Genomic DNA, 22,632 nt, shown 5'->3' with positions numbered 1-22,632 from the left:
TGGCGCAAACCCAGGAGGCGGAGCTTGCAGTGAGCTGAGATCGCGCCACTGCACTCCAGCCTGGGGAACAGAGAGAGACTCCATCTCAAAAAAAAAAAAAAGAAAAAAAAAGAAAACTATAAAACATTGAAGGAAGAAATTGAGGACACAAATAAATGGAAAAATATCCCCCAGTGCTCATGGGTTGAAATAATTAATATTGTTAAAATTTCCATATTGCCCAAAGTGATCTACAGATTCAGTGCATTCTCTGTCAAAATTTCCATGGCATTTGTGATGGTTAATTTTATGTTCAACTTGACCAGATGAAGGGATACTCAGCTGGCAAAACATTATTTCTAGAGCATTTGAATCAATAGACTGAGTAAAGACAATCACTCTAACCAATGTGGGCAGGCATCACCTAATTCAGTGAGGATATAGCTACAAATACTGTACTGTGTACTTGAAATTTGGCAAGAGGGTAGATCCTGAGTTCTCACCACCAAAAAAAAAAGGTTAGCTATTTGAGGTGATGGATATGCTGATTAGCCTGATTGTGGTGATTATTCCACAATGTATGTGTATATCCAACTATCATGAACATCTCAAATACATACAATAAAAAAAAAATAAATCTTACCAAACCAACATGAAAAAGACAAATACACATATAGACAATTGGACAAAAATATAAACAGGAAGTTCACAGAGAAGATGAACTGACTACCAGTAAACAATATTTTCAAGTCACCCATGACATTGGAGGAAAAAAAAATCACTAGGGTATTGGTGGTAATGTGGAGAAATGGGAATCATACATTGCCAATGAGTGTAAATTGTTCCAACCACTTAGTAGAGCAAGTCCTAGAAGTTGACATTGCTCCTGTCCTTTAGCTCAGCAATTTTATGTCTTTGTAGCTGTCTAACAGAAACTCATATGAATAAAGAAGCATATTGAAAAATGTTCATGCAATTTTTGTGATACTAAAACAGTAAAAACAACCTTACTATCCACAAATCAACAAATGACACTGCTTCAAAAATGGACTAATACAATAGTCTTTAAGATCGAAAATATTGAGATCAGGATCTCAAAGAGTAGGGGGGTAAATCACCTGTGGTCCTATCATATCATGAAATACTATAAAATAAATGAACTAAGTAGTATAAACAAGGAAAATCACAAAACGTAACTATAAGTAAAAAAAAAAAAAGTTGGAAAAAGATATCCTAATTGTATACCATTTATGTCATTCAATGTAATATATACTAAATTTATATATTAATAAAAGTATATAACCTTTAATGTATATAATATATACATAATATTTACTGATACATACATATATGATAAATGTATAAAACCATACCTTGATGCGATATACATCAACTTGGAGAATGGAGCTTACAACTACAATCTAGACTGTGCATTTCATGAAGAAGGAACTTATTTACAGCATTCCTCACACCTAAAGACTGCCCAAAAAATAGTAGATGCTTAATAATTATCTTTGAATAAACCAATGAATGAATGAATGGTTTCTTCTGGGAGGAGAATGAGATGAATAGAACAGCAGTGGGGAAAATTTTAGGTGTATTTTTAACATTTTCTTTGTAGAATAGTTATGATTCATATAAAACAAAGTCATATTATCAGTTCAGCCTAAGTGATAGGCTTTCTATTTTTTAATATTATACAATTTCAATTTAAGAATTTTAAACATGTCTATAACAGTTTTTCTTATAATAGATAGAATTAACACCCCCTCCCACTACCGAAGAATTCTTTAGAGAGCCCATTTTTTTATTTCATAGGAAAAACCTTTCAATGCACAAATCAAAGAACTGACCTAAATTTTAAGTGTTGTAGAATAAAACTCAAACTAAAAAGTTGAGGTATTGCTATACTTACTACCACAAGTAATAATCTCCTTTATTTAAAAATTGCATTATCACCTCCTTTGATAAATTTACATCAATTTCTAGAAGTGATAGGTAATTACGAGGGAGAAAATAGGTATACTTCAAAGCAGAGTTAATTTAAATTGTCTGCCTTTTGTGTAATTACATTTATTCTCTATGGAAAAAGATCACAACACAAATATACTACAGGCTATACACTACTGTAAGATCTAGATAATCAGAAGTCCAAATATAGTTCCTCTATGACTTTGCAGCAAGTTAGAGAAGCAAAACGTTAACTGTAATACCTCATGGTAACTATTATCATAGAATTATTCAGAGGAGTATGTAAGCACATAGAAGAAAGCTCTCACAATCTGGAGCTGCCAAGAAAGCCTTCCTGGAGGACATGACACATGAGCTAGACTTTGAAGGATAAGTGTTTGCCAAACAGGAAAAGTTGATGGAATAACGGATGGTAGGCAGTGAAGGATTTTTTCCAGACAAAGGTACAGTAGTTGTAAAGTTCCAGTCAAGTAAGAAATAATAGCATATTTGGAGAGCTACAAGTAGGACAATCAACTGTAGCCCGAAGATGCATTTTGTAGCATGGTGGCAGAGGAGTCTAGAAACAAGACAGATACAAGACCATTGAGCACCTTACAATGCCATGATAAATGATTGCAGAGTCTATCTCACATGTCGTAAGGAATTATTAAAAACTTTTAAGCAATGAAGTGACATACTCAGAACAGGAGTAACAGAGAGGATGTTTTGGAGTGGGGTCAAATTGGATGAAAGGAAAATAGGTAAGAGTCTATTAAGGCAAGGCTGGGCATGGTGACCCGTCCCTGTAATCCCAGCACTTTGGGAGGCTGAGGCAGGTGGATCGCTTGAGGCCAGGAGTTCAAGACCAGTCTGGCCAACATGGTGGAAATGATAAGGCTTCCCTAACCCACAACAGTGTCATATAATTGGAGAAGGGAATATTAATTAAAGGCACATTTAGGACACATAATCTATAGTATTTATAAGCATAACATTCTTTGTTTTCCTTCCAGTAATATGGAATGAGTATAATTTTCTAGGGGAAAGATGTATAGCTGATTGTTAAGATGGTCATAGTTGTCTTCCTCTTTATACCTAGGTATCTTTGCAATGTGGCTTTGCAGCTCCTTCCATGAGAATATGGAGTCTCTTTCCCCACCTCTCGAATCTAGGCTAATTTTATGCCTTGCTTTGATCCAGGTCATGAGGAAAGCATTTATAAATGAGCTTAAACACCCAGGGGAATCAGGGGAAAAAAAACATCAGAAATGGCAAAAATATTAAATTGAATTAATTAATTTTCTACAAAAATATCTAACAACACTGATATTAGACTGGCATATTTTGCTTGCAAAGTCCTTCTGCTCATGAAGCCAACACATTAATGGCTATCATTTACAATTGAAAATGAGTTAAATTAATTTATAAACACGGTAATTTGATCTAAATAAAAAGTCATCATATGTAACTAAGCCTTCTACCACTACACATATTAGTCATTGCCTTTGGGCACAGTTTCCACAAAATAATGACTAACTTTTGAAACTTTAGAAGATTTACGTCTTCTTATTTTCTTATGGTCAGCTTTATTACTGGAGTTCCCATAGTGGATGACAAATGTAGCCAACATCCACAATTAAGCCAAATTAAAAGTTCATCATCAACTTTCATGAGAAATATAAAATTAGCACATAATTTTTTATTAAGCATGGACTATTATCACTTTAGCTTATTTCTGTGCCAAAGGTTTATTGTAAAATTTTTAAAAAATCTTATGAGATAATAAAATAAATAATTAGCTATTGACTTGCAATGTACAACAAATGATAAAATCACCAGAGCAAGAATGTTTTGATAACTCTCTAAGCACTCTACGGCAAAATAGTTTAGTGTCCATATCCCACATATAGTTTATCTTCACCTAACCTATAATTTCTGAAGTTTCCCACTGACTCCAGTTCCTGCCAACTGGCAATCTGGCAAGTTTTTTTGTCTGTTTGTTTTTTGAAATGGGGTCTCACCCTGTCATCCAGGCTGTAGTGCAGTGACATGATTATGGCTCACTGTACCCTTGACTTCCCAGGCTCAATTGATCCTCCCACTTCAGCCTCCCAAGTTGCTGGGACTACAGGCACATGCCACTACATTCAGCTAATTTCTGTAGTTTTTGTAGAGACAGAGTCTCACCATGTTGCCCAAGCCAGTCTCAAACATCTGCGCTCAAGTGATTCGCTCACCTCAGCCTCCCAAAGTGTTGGGATTACAGGCGTGAGTCACTGCACTCGGCCTCTACAAATGTCCGAATCTCACAGGTCACAGTAAAAGTCAGGGCATAACTTGGTAACACAACAAAAGCTAGCAAAGGCAACAGCCTCAAATATTTCTCTCACCACCATCTGAAGCTGGGAAGAGTTGGGTTTTCCTAACCCCTTATGTCTGAGTGTCCTTGATTTTATTCTTCCTGCTGTCTTTGAGGAAAGTGTCTTTTACCAGCCATCTTTAAGGAGCTGGGGAAAGAGAAGTTACTGCTAATTGTCTTTCAGATTTAACCCTATATTAAAGTAAGAACCCTGTTCTCTGCACAGGAATCTCAAAACCATTTGACCAAGGCAGAAGCTGGAAGTACACAGTCGAGGTCTATAAAACCCTTTCCAACTTACCTAAATGTAACTACTCATTATAAAAACATATCACTAAAAAAGGAAAAATAAAAAAAAATGTTAAGCAGATGGGACATCAGGACAATAGACTGAAACCTGCACTGCTCTTGGCAAACAGGTACATAGGGCCTTCTGTTTTCTTCCTTCCTATAGTCCACCCCATGTGTTGATGATCCATTGGCATAGACCAAGGACTCAGGCTCCAGTGGCAGGGAACAAAATGAGGTGGAAAGTGCCATGCAAGTCAAGGGGTGGAGCATTACTCTTGGCTCTCTGAGGGCTCTACATCCTAGCTGCCTTCTCTTTGAAGACTAGCACTTTGGTTACATAGGATACAAGACCTCAGTATCAAGGTTCTCCGGTTAATACTACATTCCATATAAAATGTTTGAGGACCTATGCCTGGGTAGGGTGGCTCATGCATGTAATGCCAGCAATTTGGGAGGCCGAGGCGGGTGGATCACCTGAGGTCAGGAGTTCAAGACTAGCCTGGCCAACATGGTGAAACCCCATCTCTACTAAAAATACAAAAATTAGCTGGGCATGGTGGCAAGCAACTGTAATCCCAGCTACTTGGGAGGCTGAGGCAAGAGAATTGCTTGAACCCAGGAGGTGGAGGTTGCAGTGAGCTGAGATCGCACCACTGCACTCCATCTTGGGTGACCAAGTGAGACACTGTCTCAAAAAAAAAAAAAAAGTTTGAGTACCTAGTATGTTCGAAGACACGTATATGGAAGTTATTGTCCTAGAGGCAACCCTGAGTCCTGTGTATGCACAAGGTGAGAAAGGAATTTTTAAAACCTCCTTGTTTATTTCCCTTTTAAATTAATGTCTCTTCACTCAGAGAGAAGAGGTCCAGGTGTGGTGGCTCACACCTCTAATCCCAGCACTTCACGAGGCCAAGGTGGGAGGATCGCTTGAGGCCGGGAGTTCAAGACAGCCTGGGCAACATACCAAGACCACCATCTCTACAAAAAAGTAAATTAAAAAATTAACTGGGCATGGTGGTGTGTGCTTATAGTCTCAGCTGCTCAGGTAGCTGAGCTGGGAGGCTTGCTTGAGCCCAGGGTTTGGAGGTTGCTCTGAGCTATGAGAGCACCACTGCACTCCAGCCTGTGCAACAGAGTAAGACCCTGTCTCTAAAAAATAAAAATAACACAGGGAGGGTGGCAGAGAACTGAGAGATGAGAAATTACCTAATGGGAACAAAGAACATTATTAGGGTGATGGGTGCACTAAAAGCCCAGACTTCACCACTGTGCAATATATCCATGTAACAAAACAGCGATCACACTCCCTAAATCTATATAAAAATTTTAAGAAGAAAAGAAAGTAATGTCCCTTCAGGTTGGATAACCCCATATTCTTCTTACCTTTCCTATCTCTGGGAGAATTGTTCCCAGCAATCCAAGGAAGTTGCTCATCAGAATGAGGCAGAGAAGACTAGAGACAGAAAGCATGTCAACTTGTAGAATGTTTGATTGGATGAATCAATTTCATTAACTTTGTAGCAGAAAATGCTGTGCTTCCTGATGCCCAACGACCTATTGAAGATTTCATGAGTCACCTGTTTGTTTCTTTTGCAGTCAATGGATGTGATTACTATAAAGCCAGGATATTGCTCTGGATGCATGAATACATGCCCTTGGGACCTTTTCACCTTCCTACCATGACCTCTGTATCACTTTCAAAAGGCTTAAGCTTGAATGATGCTATTTCTTAGACAAATGACTTGTTCCCTCTTCTTTCGTTCCCACCCGAAACCACATATGGCACCTTTTGGAGGAAGAGAAAGCTTTTATACTTAAAGTTCCTAACTTAAGCTTTTATACTTAAGTTACGAAGCACAACCTTCCCTATTTGCCACCTATATGCTATTTAGGGTAGTCTATTATCAGAATCTAAATCTTTCATTCCACCATTTGAGGTAAGTATAAATCCAATACAATCCTCAGAGTGGAATCAATACCACCATAGAAAATGACAACAGTATCTTCATGAACAAGGCGTTTCCAAGCTCTTAAATCCTACTGCTGCAGTGGATGAGTTCTATAAATCATCTGCTCACTGACTGTTTTTACAAATGAAGAAATTGGGACTGGAGCAATGTAATTATCTGACATACACAGTTAATTTTGTCCAATATATGGAGCCAGGTCTTCTGACCCCTCACCTGCTGTTGTTAGAGGAAGAAAATAACGATGAGTATATAAGGATACTGGGGTCCAGTGGAAGCCAGAAACAGGTCCCAGGAGGAGAAAATAGAAAATTCAGTGATGACAAAGAGAATCCATTTATGTCTCAATTGCTCCCAACTAAGTGTAGTGTCCGGAGGAATAATAGAGTTACAGGAGTGCCACGTCTGCTCTACCTAACCCTAGCCCTAACCCCACTCAGAAACAATATATCCCTCAGCTTTGCTACTCAAAGTGTAGGGCTCAGACAGCCACATCAACCTCATCCAGGAGCTTGTTACACATGCACAATCTCAGCCCACCTCCCATGACCTATTGGAGGAGGATTTGCATTTTTTTTTTTTTTATTAGATGGAGGTGAGCTCTGTCTCCCAGGCTGGAGTGCAGTGGCATGAACTCTGCTCAGCACAACCTCTGCCTCCTGAGTTTAAGCAATTCTCCTGTCTCAGCCTCCTGAGTAGCTGGGATTACGGGTGTGCACCACTGTGCCCGGCTAATTTTTGTGTATTTTTTAGTAGAGGCAGGGTTTCTCCATGTTGGCCAGGCTAGTCTTGAACTTCTGACATTAGGTGATCTGCCCCCATCGGCCTCCAAAAGCGCGGGGATTGCAGGCGTGAGCCACCGCACCTGGCCCAGGATCTGCAGTCTAACAAGATTTCCAGGTGACTCGTGTGCACAATCAAGTGTGAGAAGCACTGGGCTAGGGTGCGAGTCCACAGGAAGTAAATCAGGCTCCTAGCCTCAAGCCCCTCTGCTGCCATCATCTTTCCAAAGCACCTGTAGAAATCAGAGCCAGCGTCGGGGCTGACACAGCACCATGTGATTTCCAGATCCCAGTTCCCAGGATGTTTTAGATAGTTCCAAAATCCTCAAAGAAGATAAAGAGGATATCATGATGCATGAGGCACGGGGAGGGGGGCACCAAAACATGCCTGGATAGTTTGAGTAGAAGCTACTAGGACTTCACAGGATGCCTGTAACCTAGTTCTGCTTTATGTGTTTTTTATTTTGTTTTGATATGATTTGATGCATTTGTTTTCTTGTTTTGTTTGTCCATTTCAGGCATCTGGGTCTACTGTGCAGAGCAGGGAAATCCAAGCTCTTCCACAGACAATTCCCTAAATGTCTCACTGCTCATGCATCTCTAGTAGCTTACATGTAGCTTTATTTTACAGTTTTTCCCCCAAATATGCATTTTTATAAGGCAGTTGCCCTAACTAGACTGTCACTAACTCAAAGGCAAAATTCAATGTTTTTTTATCTTTACCATGCTAACTATTAGTGCCCTGCGTTTAATAAGCAACAAATAATGAGTGATTTAAAAAGCAAAATGAAAGTGAAAGAATGAATGAATACATAAATGAATGAACGGGTTGAAGTGGTATGAAATAGAATGAATTCAGTAGAAAACTAAGCTCCCGTTCTCCTGACTTCAGATCCAATAGCCTGCTGTTATTTCTCTTGCAGCCTGAACGAGTCACATGACTCATGGCTTTGAGCTGTGTCTTCCATTACAGAGAAGTCAGCCAGACTGTCTGAGTGTTTGTGTCCTGCAGTGCAGAAAAAAAAATACATGAGCTACAATATGTAACATGCAACCAATAAACTGCATTCCTTTGAAATCCTCAGATGAAAGTCACCATCCAACATACATTCACTGCAAGGACGCAATTTTCCTTACTCTCTACTCTTGGTTTATAATGTAAATGCAAGGGAAGAAACACATTATCAAAGGAAAGAAAAAAGAAGGAGCAACTGCTTTTCTTTCCAACAATGCTGCCCACCATCAAAAAAGGAAAAAATTACAAAATATATAAAATCTTAAAAATAACTATTACTTGGAAGTACTTTGCTCAAACTCACAGCAAAAGTATTCTCTGTAGCTATTTGCTGGCACTACCTTATGAATCCAACAGTAGTAATAACACTCATGACAGCGCCACAAAATTCAACTACTACTTATCTATAAAGAGAAAATATAGTATCTTTATTTTGCCTGTAACTAAAGCAGTTCTTCTTCTGCGCTTTCATCACTGGATTAGTAGAAAAACAAATTAAACCACAGAACAATATATTAAACAGTCTCTTTAGGAAATAGCTTTCCATTTGTTAAAAATACTAGGTCTCTTAATCTCCCATCTCCTCTGCTTGCCTCCTTAAAATAGGGTCAGGGTAGGAGGAAGACTTATGTGTCCTAGTAACCCCAGGAAAGAGTGGGTGTTCCCTGATGAAATGTCACTATCTCACTCTGGTCTCTGGGTGTTTCAGACTTAAAAGTGCATCTCTCAAATCCCCCTTCAAGAAACAACTCCCTGCCCAACTGCAAGGGGTTGTCTGAGAGCCTCCACCTGTTAGTTCCTTCAGGATCTGCCTCAACTTTCAAGCTGGGCTCACACTCTTCTTGTGCGGCCCTATCCAGTGTCTGAGCAAGGAAGTGATCACCCAGCCATATTCTTCCTGTGGTGGCACATGCCATGCCTGAGCGAGTGGGATGGGGCCTGGCCATTTCCATGCACAGCAGGGTAGTTCTTCCAGATGAAGAGGGCATCTGGGGCATCCCATGGGACTGCCAGTGACTTTCATGTCTGTGTCTCTGTATCTTGTCTCAGAGCTTTGCCCCTTCCATCCTGCTTCCTCCCTTTTTCTTTCAGGGGTGTTACTTTCCAAAGTACATTTCATATTCCCACCTTCATCTTAGGGTCTGCTTCTCAGAGCATCCTACTGGCACCCTGAGACGATGTCCAACTGAGGGACCCTTGTCCTGCTGCCTTTTCAAGCTGAAGTCTGTGCCTGACCTGACCCACAGTCCATTCCCTCTCAGCTTTGTCAATGCTTGTTAGTGGATCCTGGCAAATTCAGCCTCACCTCAGTTTCCCCAGGAGCCCTTTACTCTAAGTACAGTCATGTGCCACATAACCACGTATGGACCACACCTACAACAGTGGTCCCATAAGATTATAATGAAGTTGAAAAAGTCTCATCACCTAGTGACATTATACCTCATACCACAATACGTTATTCATGCATTTGTGTTGATGCTGGTGTAAACCCACCTACCATGCTGACAGTCATGTAAAAGTATAGTACATACAATTACATACAGTACATGATACTTAATGATAAGAAACTACTATGTAATCAGTTTATGTATTTATTATACAATATTTGTATCACTATTTTAGAGTGTATTCCTATTTATTAAAAAAAATTAGCTGTAAAACAGCCTCAGGCAGGTCCTTCGGGGGTATTCCAGAAGAAGACATTGTTATCATAGATGACAGTTCCATGCATGTTATTGCCCCTGAAGACCTTCCAGTGGTACAAAATGTGCAGGTGGAAGACAGTGATATTGATGATCTTGACCCTGTGTGGGCCTAGACTAAAGTGTGTGTTTTTGTCTTAGTTTTGAGATGGAGTCTCACTCTGTCACCCAAGCTGGAGTGCAGTGGCATGATCTCGGCTGACTGCAACCTCTGCCTCCTGGGTTCAAGCAATTCTCCTGCCTCAGCCTCCTGAGTAGCTGGGATTACAGGTGCCTGCCACTACACCCAGCTAGTATTTTTAGTAGAGACGGGGTTTCACCATGTTGGCCAGGCTGGTTTTGAACTCTTGACCTCAGATGATCCACCTGCCTTGGCCTCCCAAAGTGCTGGGATTATAGGTGTGAGCTACCTCGCCCAGCCAGGTTGATTTATTATTGAAGAAGGAAAAATCTTTTGATAAATGTAGTATAGCCTAAGTGTACAGTGTTCATAAAGTCTACAGTTGTGTATAGTCCTAGGCCTTCCCATTCACTCACCCTCACTCATTGACTCACCCAGAGCAGCTTCCAGCCCTGCAAGATCTATTCATAGCAAACGCCCTATACAAGTGTACCATGTTTAATCTTTTATACCATATTTTACTCTATCTTTTTAATGTTTAGATATGTTTGGGTACACAAATACTTACCATTGTGCTGCAACTGCCTACAGCTATCAGTATAGAAACATGCTGTATGGGTGTGTAGCCCAGGAGCAATAGGCTACATCATATAGTCTACATGCGTAATAGACTATACATACAGTTTTGTGTAAGCACACTCTATGGTGTTCACATAATGATAAAATAGGCCAGGTGCAGTAGCTCACACCTGTGATCCCAGCACTTTGGGAGGCTGAGGCAGGTGGATTACCTGAGATCAGGAACTCGAGATTAGCCTGGCCAATATGGTGAAACCCCATCTCTACTAAAAATATAAAAAAATCAGCCAGGCATGGTGGTGCATGCCTGTAACCCCAGCTACTTGGGAAGCCGAGGTAGGAGGATCACTTCAACCCAGTGGGGCAGAGGTTGCAGTGAGCCGAGATCGGACTGTGGCACTCCAGCCTGGGCGACAAGAGCAAAAACTCTATCTCAAAAAAAAAAAAAAAGATAAAATCGTCTAATGCTGCATTGCCCAGCACGTGCCCCCCTCAGTAAGTGACACATGACTACATCTGCCATGCCCTTCATCAGCCTCAAGCCTGGCCATCCAACAAGGCAATAGATATATTCAGGCATAAAATATTCAAAGTCTCAAGACATTCTCTCTTATAACATCCATATTGATTAGCCCAGCTTGGGCCATATGACCATCCTTGAACCTTCCCTATGGTTGAGAGGATGAGCTACCATGACTGATCAATCTACAGGCTCCATGTGGCATTGCGGTTGTAGGTCGGGAGATGCTAAGTTTACCAGTCCTAATGTGTGTACATGAGAGAGGCAGGTTCCCAAAGCAAGGTGTGGTGATGTGACCAGAAGAAAGGTGGAATGAGATGCTGAGCATGCCAAAACAAAATAAAAAGTTACTTAGTTCCTCACTACATGTTGCATGTTCTCAAATAGCTCAATGTTTTATCCTAGAGTTACATATACACAGACAATTGCAATAGAATATGGTAAGTACAGTTGGAGTAGTTACTGTAAAGAAGGAAAAGATTTCATTGTTTCTTTTTTTTTTGTATTAACTAGGCTTTAAAAGGCAGGGTGTATGGAATAGGAAGCAATGTGGGAAAAGAGTTCACAAGTCATATCTTAAAAATGAACAAAAACCCTTGGCAGAAAAATAAGAGTGGAGGATCATGCAGGTGGAAGGAATGAAATATGCCAAGTCATTGAGGCACAAAACATCCTGGTAGAACATCCTTCCTCTCTGAGTTCCCCAGTTGCAGGATCTCCTTGGAGATACATCAAGTTTCAGAATGGACTAGACCCTACACATCTCTAATCCTAATGCAGCCCAGTCCCAACGTGCTCCAAGTCATAGCAAATAAGAATAAACTGTGCACTTATGAAATCAGGCTGATCTATTGGCTTAGCTATTTTTCTTTAATTTTATGGTCACAGCTGCATCCACAGAAAAGGTTAGGATTTCAGTTGGGTAAAGGAGGGATAATAACTCTATGTGGGAGAAAACAGGGAGGGTATATTAGATGGTATTAGCAATTATTAAATTTAAGGCTTTAAATAGCGAGACTAAATGATCATATATATTTACACAGGTGTATAAGTAATATTAATATATGTGGAGTACTTCATATGACTTTGTTATATCAAAAATGCCTTTTAGTATATATATATATTATGCATACGTGCATAATATATATTTATAATATCTTCACATATTATGTATCATGTATTATGTATATGTGATATTTACATATATATTACCTTATATTAGGAAGGCATTTTTCACATAATGAATAGACGCAAAAGTGAACATTTCATACTGAATTCTGTGTTCCAAGGCTTCTAGTTATAACACAGTTTCAATGTGTCTGAACATACACATTTAAAAAAATTAAACCGTTAGCTTCTCTCTGACTGGAAATGAATAGAAACCCAGAACAAGTAATTAGAAGCCCTTCTCGTTCATTTTTCGTTGCATGTAGCTTTTCTTTAATAATATGAGTCTTATCGGGATCAAGTCTTAAACTCAATAAATAAAAAGCACAGATCACAGCTTACTGCACTTGGCACCCTGGAAAAGCTGCTAAATTATTAAAGAGGCTCAGGCTGTCATTGCCACCTTGTTATTTTTATTTTCTTAAAGATGCAGGGAGCCTGCAGGTTAAAGCACAAAATTGCTTTCACCACTGCCATGAATTTTGAAGAGGCCTCCTGCACTGCACTGATGTCACATTGTAGAACGAACGGTTCAATGCTGTAACCCTGAGTCTCCTGCTACCATAGCAACCTGTTGGTTCAGAATGAATTGAATTGTGAGATTATCACTAAAGAGGAAGGGTGGGGCTTCTGTTTTATTTACTTTTTCATCAGTTCACTGTGCAATGCCTATGAATGGGAAGAACAGAAAGGAATGATTTTGTTGTTTCTTTCAAAATATATGTTGTATTTTAAAACTATCAGGATTATTAAATATCCATGTTAAATTTATAGGGGCTAGTTTATCACCATATCACCTAAGGGCAGTAGAGAACAATTAAAAAAATCATTATCTCATTGCAAATTCACTTCTTTTTAAAAATAATGGAGTTTGGGCAGTAGGTAGTTAGGAAAAGCATATCAAAATGAAACTTGATCTCATCTGTTTCCCCTGTCCATATGGGATAATTTTAGCATAAATTGGGATTTTTAAACTTAAAATAAACCTGAAGTGTTGGTTCATACCACCCACGGGCTTCTAAACATTCCACTTCCCGTGAAATGGCCCCAGTTAAATTGTACCCCACGACAGATGGAATCAGAACTTGTTGCTTCATTACAAACCACTTTCTCAAAATAGCTGCAGCATGAGAAATAATCCTGTTTGTAAATGGAACAAAAGTGCTTTTGCAATGTGGTCTATTTACGGGGAAACCATTATATGCATCCCTTATAGCTCTCTCCCTATTTAATGCCTAATATTAAGATTTACACACTGCACATGATTAGTAGTAGTTGTTGGCTAATTGATTGGACAAAATTACCTTATATTTGACAACACTTTGTTCCAGGGACTGTAAAGCCACTTCACACAGATTGTCAATAAATCCTTACAACAGCCCTGAAAGGTAAATATTCCCACCTTAGAACCAGCTAGATCCCATGCCTGTCAGGTAAGTAGGAAAGCCAGGATTTTACTCTTGCACTTTTTTATTATCCCCAAAATATATTCTTTAAAAGCTCCAATGCATCAGATCAGAGAAGTTTTTGGAATGGAAATCTGAATGCTTTTTGAGCTGGGATGCAGGAATTGACATGCCAATCAACATGAGAAAATTTAAATTGTTATGTAGTGGGCCGAACTCACCCAGTAAGACATGTGTGAAGACTTCATTGTTCAAAATAGAAAGCTCTTGAGTGTTTCTGGACCTCAGAATTAGAAAATTGCAGTTAAAAGGGGATGCCGTGTGGGACTCTAGGATACGCTTTTAACTTAAATTAAGCCACATGTTGAATCAGATACCCTTTAAAGCATGGCACCATTCTGATATTTCAGATATTCTGAAAATGTCAAGGTCAAAAGGCCACGCAGACGACCATGTGGAGTGCAAAGAGGAAGATATGCTTAATAATAGCTGCTTATTTATTCAACACACGAGTTTTGAGCAGCTCACATGAAAGAAGCACAGTGCTGGACATTGTACAGGATACTGAAAGGGTACGGAGAACTGGTCCCTGACTTAAAAGATCTTCTAATTTAATAGGTGAGACAGACAGGTCAACCTGCCTAGCCACAGCTGCGTAGCAAGACCAAGAAAAATAAATATTACAATGAAATTTTTAAAAAATACTGGGCAAGCCAAGGAGTACTCTCAGGGGAGGCAGCAGTATGTGCACTAAACCTCAAAGGATGACTAAAATATTCACAGCAGATAAAGGAGGGAGGAACCAAAAGCAAGATATAAGTACGAGCTGGAGCAGCAGGAGATACCACTGTGGCTATTGCATCATTGTATTAGTCTGTTTTCATGCTGTTGATAAAGACATACCCAAGAGTGGTAATTTATAAAGAAAAAGAGTTTTAATGAACTCACAGTTCCACATGGCTGGGGAAGCCTCACAATCATGGCAGAAGAGCGAGGTACATCTTACGTGGTGGCAGGCAAGAGAGAAATGAGAACCAAGCAGAAGAGGTTTCTTCTTATAAAACTATCAGATCTCGTGAGGTTTATTCACTACCACGAGAACAGTATGGGCAAAACCACCCCCAGATTTAATTATCTCCCACCAGGCCCCTCCCACAACATGTGGGAATTATGGGAGCTACAATTCAAGATGAGATTTGGGTGGTGACACAGCCAAACTATATCAATTATTAAGTGTTAGCATAGACACTGTAGTCTAGTATTAACCTGAGCCTTCCAGCCCCCAAACCCACTGACCCTCTATGATGTCCAGAAGTCACCTCAGTGATAATGCTTTAATAAAAGGGTATCTAGGGAAAAGAAAGATTCTGATAAAATAATAAACCTTGAGGTATCAACAACACATTTTGCGGTGAATATGTCCTGAAAATAGAAAACAGGGTGAATATAGGCACATGCAAATGACACAGAAATTAACTATAAATACTCATGTGGCTTCAGTTCTCCAGAAAAAAATTTGCTGATGGCTGCTATAATAAACCATCTGGAAGGTAGATACTAAAGTCTGAACACTTGCAGACAAATTATCATCTTTGTTTCAAATCAAAAGGCTTAAAGTCACCAAGAAAACTCCACTGGCTTTTCAGTCCCTAGTTCTTTTCACCCTTTAGAAGTTCCTTGATCAAAGCCCACGGGGCTTCCCAGCCTTCCAACTGTGAGGAATAATAGTCGAAGCATAAATAGCATTAGTAGCTACGTATTCAGGCTGGCATAACTTTTATCAGCATGTGACTAATTTCCATAGCATTATAATAACAGTAATCTTTTTCTTCTATAGGGCAAAATAACTATAATTCTCACCTATATTGATAGAAATACCAAAATAACTATAATTTTGTAATTCAAGAAAACTATGGCATCTTAAAGGATTGCCTAATCATGATCTGAGTGCTTCTGATAATGCATAAGTTAAATTGAAAAAAATAGCTGGGCCCAGTTTTTCACAAGCTTACAGCTCCTACCTACCCTCTTCCTGCTAGGTTAGAGAGGTAATTGAACTCTAATGCTGCTGCTACATTTCCTTGGGGCAAAACTAAAAGACTTGGTAAAGAAAGATACTGAAATCTGGATCAAGAATTTTATTTCCCCCACTAATTTCATTCTGTCAAAATTTAAAATGTCACCAAATCTATGCTGATGTACTGTAATAAAATTGTTACTTGATATAACTAATGAAAAAAATTAACATAATTTATATAATAAAATTGTATACTTATCAAGTTTATTCTTTTAGTAAGGCTTTACTTTGTTTCATTCTTCTAGATTCAAAGTTAATCTCTATTCTTCCTATTGCTATGGTCAGCATATCAATTTGGATCAATCATTCAGATCTCATGTTGAAATGTGATTCCCAGTATTGGAGGTGGGGCCTGGTGGGAGATGCTTGCGTCATGGGGGCAGATCCCTTATGAATGGCTTGGTGCTCTCCTTGCAATAATGAGTGAAGTTCTCACTCTGAGTTCACTTGAGATCTGGTTGTTTAAGAGTGTGACCCCTCCTCCCCCATTTTGCACCCACACTCACCATGTGACACACCAGCTCCCCCTTTGCTTTCCGCCATGATTGTAAGCTTCCTGATGTCCTCACCAAGAGCAGATGCCGGGGCTATGCTTCCTGTACAGCCTACAAAATCATGAGACAATTAAACCTGTTTTCTTTATAAATTACCCAGTCTCAAGTATTCCTCTATAGCAATGCAAGAACAGAACAACACATCATTTTCTCTCCTTTTTTCTACCCTCATTCCTTCATCCCCCATTCGTTCATTAGGTCAATAACTATTTCCTATGCACTTTCTGTGTTTTTGGTTACTGATCTAGAGAGCTAGAGATGCAACAATAAATAAAATAAACAAATAAAATAAACAATAACTACCCCCAGAAAAACTACATTCTAGTGATAAAGAAGTAGGCAATAATTTAGATATAATTGTAAGTTGAGAATGTTGGATGTAATAAATGCTAAGGAGAAAACAATTAAGCAAGAAAAGGGTATGGGAAAGGTGTGTAGAAATTGAAGTTGACCAAGAAGTCAATATTTCAACTAAGACTTGAAGGAAATAAGGGAGAAAATCATGCCGCTATTTGGAGAGATAGCATTTCTGAAAGAGGAAACAGAAAATGCGGAAGTCTTGAGGTGGGGATATACTTGCCACTTGCAAGAACAGTGAGGAGGTCAGTGCGCCTAGGAAGGAGGGTATAATGAAAAAAGTACAAGAAAATGAGTTCAGAGCTAGGTCATATAGGCCATTGTAGAGCATGGCAATAACAATGGAAGGAGTACCAGGAAATGAGTTCAGAGCTAGGTCATGTAGAACATTGTAGAGCAGGGGAATAACTTTCACTCTCACTCTGTATCCTCTAATCTAGGTTATAATTGGATCACACAAGTTGCTATGTTTAACATATAGGAAAGGTAAGAGTGGAAGCAGGAAAACCAAAAGGAAGATATTCCAATAACTCAAGTGAGCAATGATTATCGTTTATTTCATGTTGGCAACAGTGGGGGTGGTGAGAAAATGAAATGCAGCTGTATTTTAGATTGGCACAACAAGATTTGATGCCAGGTCATGAATGTATTATAAGATAAAGAGCAGTGTTGGGATGAAACAAATGAGTAAGAAAATATGGGTTTTGTTCTGAACAACTGAGAGAGAAAAGTCTGCAAGATGAGCTGGAATTTTGCCAAGGAATGGGAAATCAGGAATTCTTCTATGGCTATATGACATTTGAGACACCTATTGGACATCCAGGTGAGGTTGTCATCTAGACAGTTGAATATATGAATCTGGAGTTAATGGAAACATTCTCAACTACACATACTGGACATTGTTGGCCAGTAGTTGGTGTAAAAGCCATGAGGCTAGAACTGGATCACCTATGGAATGTGTGGATAGAAAAGAGAAGAGTTCCAAGGTCTGGACTCTGGTCTCCAGTGTTTGACAACCAGGGAGATAAAGATGAACAGCAAAGGAGACTAAAAGAGTAGCCACTGAGGTATGGAGAGAACTAGACATATTTAGTGGCCGGACACCAGGCGCAGAAGGTGTTCAAAGGTAAAAAGGTGATGATACTGTCTAATGCTGCTAAGTAAAATAAGATAGGAACTTGGAATTGGCCATCGGATTTGGCAACATGGAGGTCACCATTTACCTTGGCAAGAAGCATTTCTGTGAAGAGGTGAGGTCAAAAGCCAGATGGAAGGGATTTGAGAATGGGAAGAGAGAATTTGGATAAGGACACACAATTCTTTACAGGAATTTTTCTGTAAGGGGAAGAGACATGGGGCAGTAGATGCAGGACATCATGGGGTCAGGAGAGGGTTTGTTTGCTTGTTTGGCTGGTTTTGCAGGTGAAAGAAAGCAGCCTATTTGTATGCTCATAGGGATGAATCAGTAGAGGGGGAAAGTTGATTCAACAAAAAGAGGGAACTTTACTGAAACAAGGTTCTACAGTAAGCAAGACGACAAATGTTAATAAGACAGGAGCACAGACCAATCACCTACCTTTCCCCCCAAAAAGGAATCAGGAAAGCAGAGAGTGTATTGCAGATGCAGGTAATTGGCACAAAGTGGAGATGGGCATCCGTACATCTCTTCCTTGGGGTTGCTTTTTTTTTTAGTGAAACATGAAGCCAGATAAACATTTGAGAATATAGATTGTGCAGACAGTGCTGGATATTTTCAGACAGCAGGAAAAGTGTGATATTATTGCCTAAGGAGTGAGAGACTGAATAGATGAGGGGTGTATGAGGATTACGGGTCAGCATTATGATCCACTTGAGGGCAGTGAGCAAGAATTTAAAGTGAAATCAGTCAGTGTTGTTATGTGTCTTGTTTCTGCTATGCTCAGTTGTAGGAGAGAAGGTAAGATGGGGAGGAGAATTGGACTTAACTAGAGTAGTTGTTTAGCAAAGAGAACGCAATGGAACCTGAGAGACAGAAGAGAGTTAAAATGTTTACAAGGTAGTGATTATAATGACTCACCATGAAATTTAAGCTTGACAAAGTGGGTGATGAAGAATAAAAGAGATGACAGAGAGTGAAAATATGGCAGGATGCCTGGATTCAATTTTGGGGGTGGAGGGATTATTAGAACTGAAGTACCAGAGGAAGCAAACTGACAATAAAGAAGGCGATTGATAGAGTGAAATGTTTGGAACTGACATTTAGGATAGTTATTGGTAAGGAAAAGATCAGGGGCATAACCATGTAAGTGAAGAGCTGATAGAAAAATGGAGGCTGGGCTAGAAAAGTGGAGGCTGGGCTGGAAAAATCATCTTATGCATATTGAAATCAACAAACGTTAAGGCAGAAGCAGTGCTAGAAAAAGCAACAGTGAGCAGGCATTGCTACCTTTCAGGAATGAGATGAAGTGACCCGGGACAGCAGATGACTGCATCCGCCAGTAGTAATGGTTGATGGCAAGAGACTCAGCATTGGATATTTTTATGGAAGAGAGAAAGAAACTGTACTTTAAGCAGAAGAAAGGAGCAAGGAAGAGGGATGCAGGGAAAGCAGCAAGCCTAGAGGAGAGGTAGGTTTCCCTTAGAGCAAGAAGTTGATGAGAGTATTCATAGAAGAAGTTGAGGATGCAGGGTGTCGTGCTTATGACTAACCTTGAGTATCAAAGGGCATGTTGAGAAAGGTTATAGAATAAGGGAAGAAGAAGTTTGGGTCCATGTAGTTCTCTAGAGGGACAGAACTGATAGGATATATATACATATATGAATTTATTAAGTATTAACTCACAAATCACAATAGGCCATCTGCAGGCTAAGGAGCAAGGAGAGCCAGTCCAAGTCCCAAAACTGAAGAACTTGGAGTCTGATGTTCAAGGGCAGGAAGCATCCAGCATGGGAGAAAGATGTAGGCTGGGAAGGTAGGCCAGTCTAGTTTTCACGTTTTTCTCTCTGCTTTATATTGTAGCTGTACTGGCAGCCGATTAGATCCTGCCTACCTAGATTAAGGGTGGGTCTGCCTTTCCCAGTTAAAATGACTCAAATGTTAATCTCCTTTGGCAACACTCTCACGGACATCACAGACACACCCAGGATCACTACTTTGCATCCTTCAATCCAATCAAGTTGACACTCAGTACTAACCATCACAGTCCATGAAGGTGATATACAAAGTTTAGGGAGGTTTGAGTGTGAGGGAAGAGGGTGACTTAAAAGTCTTGGTATAAGGCCAGGCGCGGTGGCTCACTCCTGTAATCCCAGCACTTTGGGAGACCGAGGCGGGCAGATCACGAGGTCAGGAAATCGAGACATCCTAGCTAACAAGGTGAAAATCCGTCTCTACTGAAAATACAAAAAAAAAAAAATTAGCCAGGCGTGGTGACAGGTGCCTGTAGTCCCAGCTACTCTGACAAGAGAATGGCGTGAACCCGGGAGGTGGAGCTTGCAGTGAGCCGAGATCGCACCACGGCACTCCTGCCTGGGCAACAGAGCAAGACTCTATCTCAAAAAAAACAAAACAAAGCAAAAAGTCTTGGTTTAAGGCCAGGCCCAGTGACTCACGCCTGTAATCCCAGCACTTTGGGAGGCCGAGGCAGGCGGATCACGAGGCCAATAGATCGAGACTATCCAGGCCAACATGGTGAAACCCCGTCTCTACTAAAAATACAAAAATTAGCTGGGTGTGGTGACATGCGCCTGTAGTCCTAGATACTCGGGAGGCTGAGGCAGGAGAATCGCTTGAACCCAGGAGGTGGAGGTTGCAGTGAGCCAAGATTGCGCCACTGCACTCCAGCCTGGCAACAGAGCAAAACTCCACCTCAAAAAAAAAAAAAAAAAAAAAAAAGTCTTTTTATAAAGGACACAATCACATTAGTCCTAATTGTCCCCAAGCGGATGGGAGGGCATGCTGTCAGTGAAAAGGGGATGGAAGGAAGGGTCAGTAGGTGGGGGCTTGCCAAGAACATAAAGTGCCACGCTGCTATCTGATTCCTGCTAATGGAGACAAGGACACCTGCAAGGGGGCCTGTTTTAGTGCACATGCAGTTTCCTTCTCTTTCCACAAGTAGCCTGCAGTGGATGTCTGCTTGGAGGTCTGAGCTACTCCTGACTTCTAATGAAGGAGGCTTCTGGGCAGGGACAGGGACAGTGTTGCCCTAATTGCAACTAATTTGTCATCTACATCTTTGAATTGTACTTAGAGCTTAATTTCTTATGCTAGGGAATTACATACTACAGTACTTACGAAAAAAAAATTGGGGGATCAGAAGTAAGTAAGCCTGATGAGTCAATAGTTGAAGATACAGTAGTACCGCAAAAAGGCAAAGGTGCTTGCTGACTGATGCCTAACAGAGGTTGGGGAAGAATATGTATCTCAAATTAATACATCTTCTGAACTGCCAATCCTGATGCCTGAAATGTCTCCATTAGAGAATCCTGGAATTTCAGACCTGAGGCTTTAAGAACAAAGCAGCATGGTGTAGCCAAGAGTGCAGGCTTTGGCACACTCCTGGGATTTATATCCCAGGTAGGAGCCTCATCTGCTGTGTCACGTCAGTTTCACTGCTTTCCTTGCCTGACCTCTCAGTAAACTGTTTAAACATCACAGTGAAGGCAAATTGCTTTTCGGTAGAGATGCATATGCCAAGTTCTTATTTCTGCTTAGAGCTACCATGGAAATATTCACACAGTTGAGTTAGGATCCAAGGAATGAGTTATATAGCATGACATAGAAGATTGGACAGAGTATACAGTGGGTGGAAGGTGTGTGTGGACACCTGCAAAGCATAGCATGTAAATATATTCTCTAAACTTTAAGCTGCATAAGTATCCTAGATCTTTCCACTGGAAGGAGCCCCACTTTGTTCCCCGGCCTCCCCCTATACCTAACTCCATGTATGATAAAGCATCAGACCCACATGGAAGGGTGCATGCCTAAGAGTTATGGTTAGTTGTGGGTTAAAGTCCACTCCACCACTAACCTGCTGTACAAATGAAGCAACTTATTTTACCTGTCTGAGCTTCCAAAGCTACAAGTAACATCAATCTCAGAAGGCTATGTAGAAAGTGAACTGTAATAACCTGTGAGAAATCTCCTTCTGTGGAGCAGCCACTCCATAGTGTCCAATTTATAATACTGCATTGTGAGAGAGAAACCCCCTATCTCGAGAGTATTTGAGAGTAAAGTCTACATATTAGAAACACTGTAGAGATCATTGCTTCTAAGTTCCCGCTCACTTGCAGATTCTAGAATACCACAAAATTGCATGATCAATGGACAGAAAAGAATCTGGGCAAAATTATAAATTAGGAAACCTACATTCAGTGTTTTCCCCCAAGGCATCCAGGCTCTGGGACAGCCTTATGACAGTTTAGCCTTTTGATAGTTCAGGGATGGTCCCCCTAGACACACGCACACACACGCACATGATGCACATACACACATACACAAACATGTGTCCTTTTTTGGAAGTGACCCATACTAAAACCTTGGGAGCTTCTCACCATTCAACCCCAATGTCCAATCCTTGGTTGAAAGGGCACTTCCCAGAGAGGCAGTGTAGTGAAGTGGTTGAGAACACAGATTTGACAACTCATAATGCTAAGTGACTTTGGGAAAGTTATTTAATCTTTCTGAGTTTTATTTTTCCTGTTGTAAAAGGAAGGGGGAAATTATAGAGTAAACAAATTATAGACTAAACAAGGCAAAGTTTGTACAGTGTTTAGTATAGAGCCTGTAGCACAATAAGCATTCAAAAAATAAAAGCTATTGTT

This window comes from Hylobates moloch, unplaced genomic scaffold (genome assembly GCF_009828535.3).
Source record: "Hylobates moloch isolate HMO894 unplaced genomic scaffold, HMol_V3 SCAFFOLD_1, whole genome shotgun sequence".
NCBI classification, from domain to species: Eukaryota; Metazoa; Chordata; class Mammalia; order Primates; family Hylobatidae; genus Hylobates; species Hylobates moloch.
The sequence above is the reverse complement of the archived record's forward strand: the minus strand, read 5'-3'. Positions refer to the sequence as shown.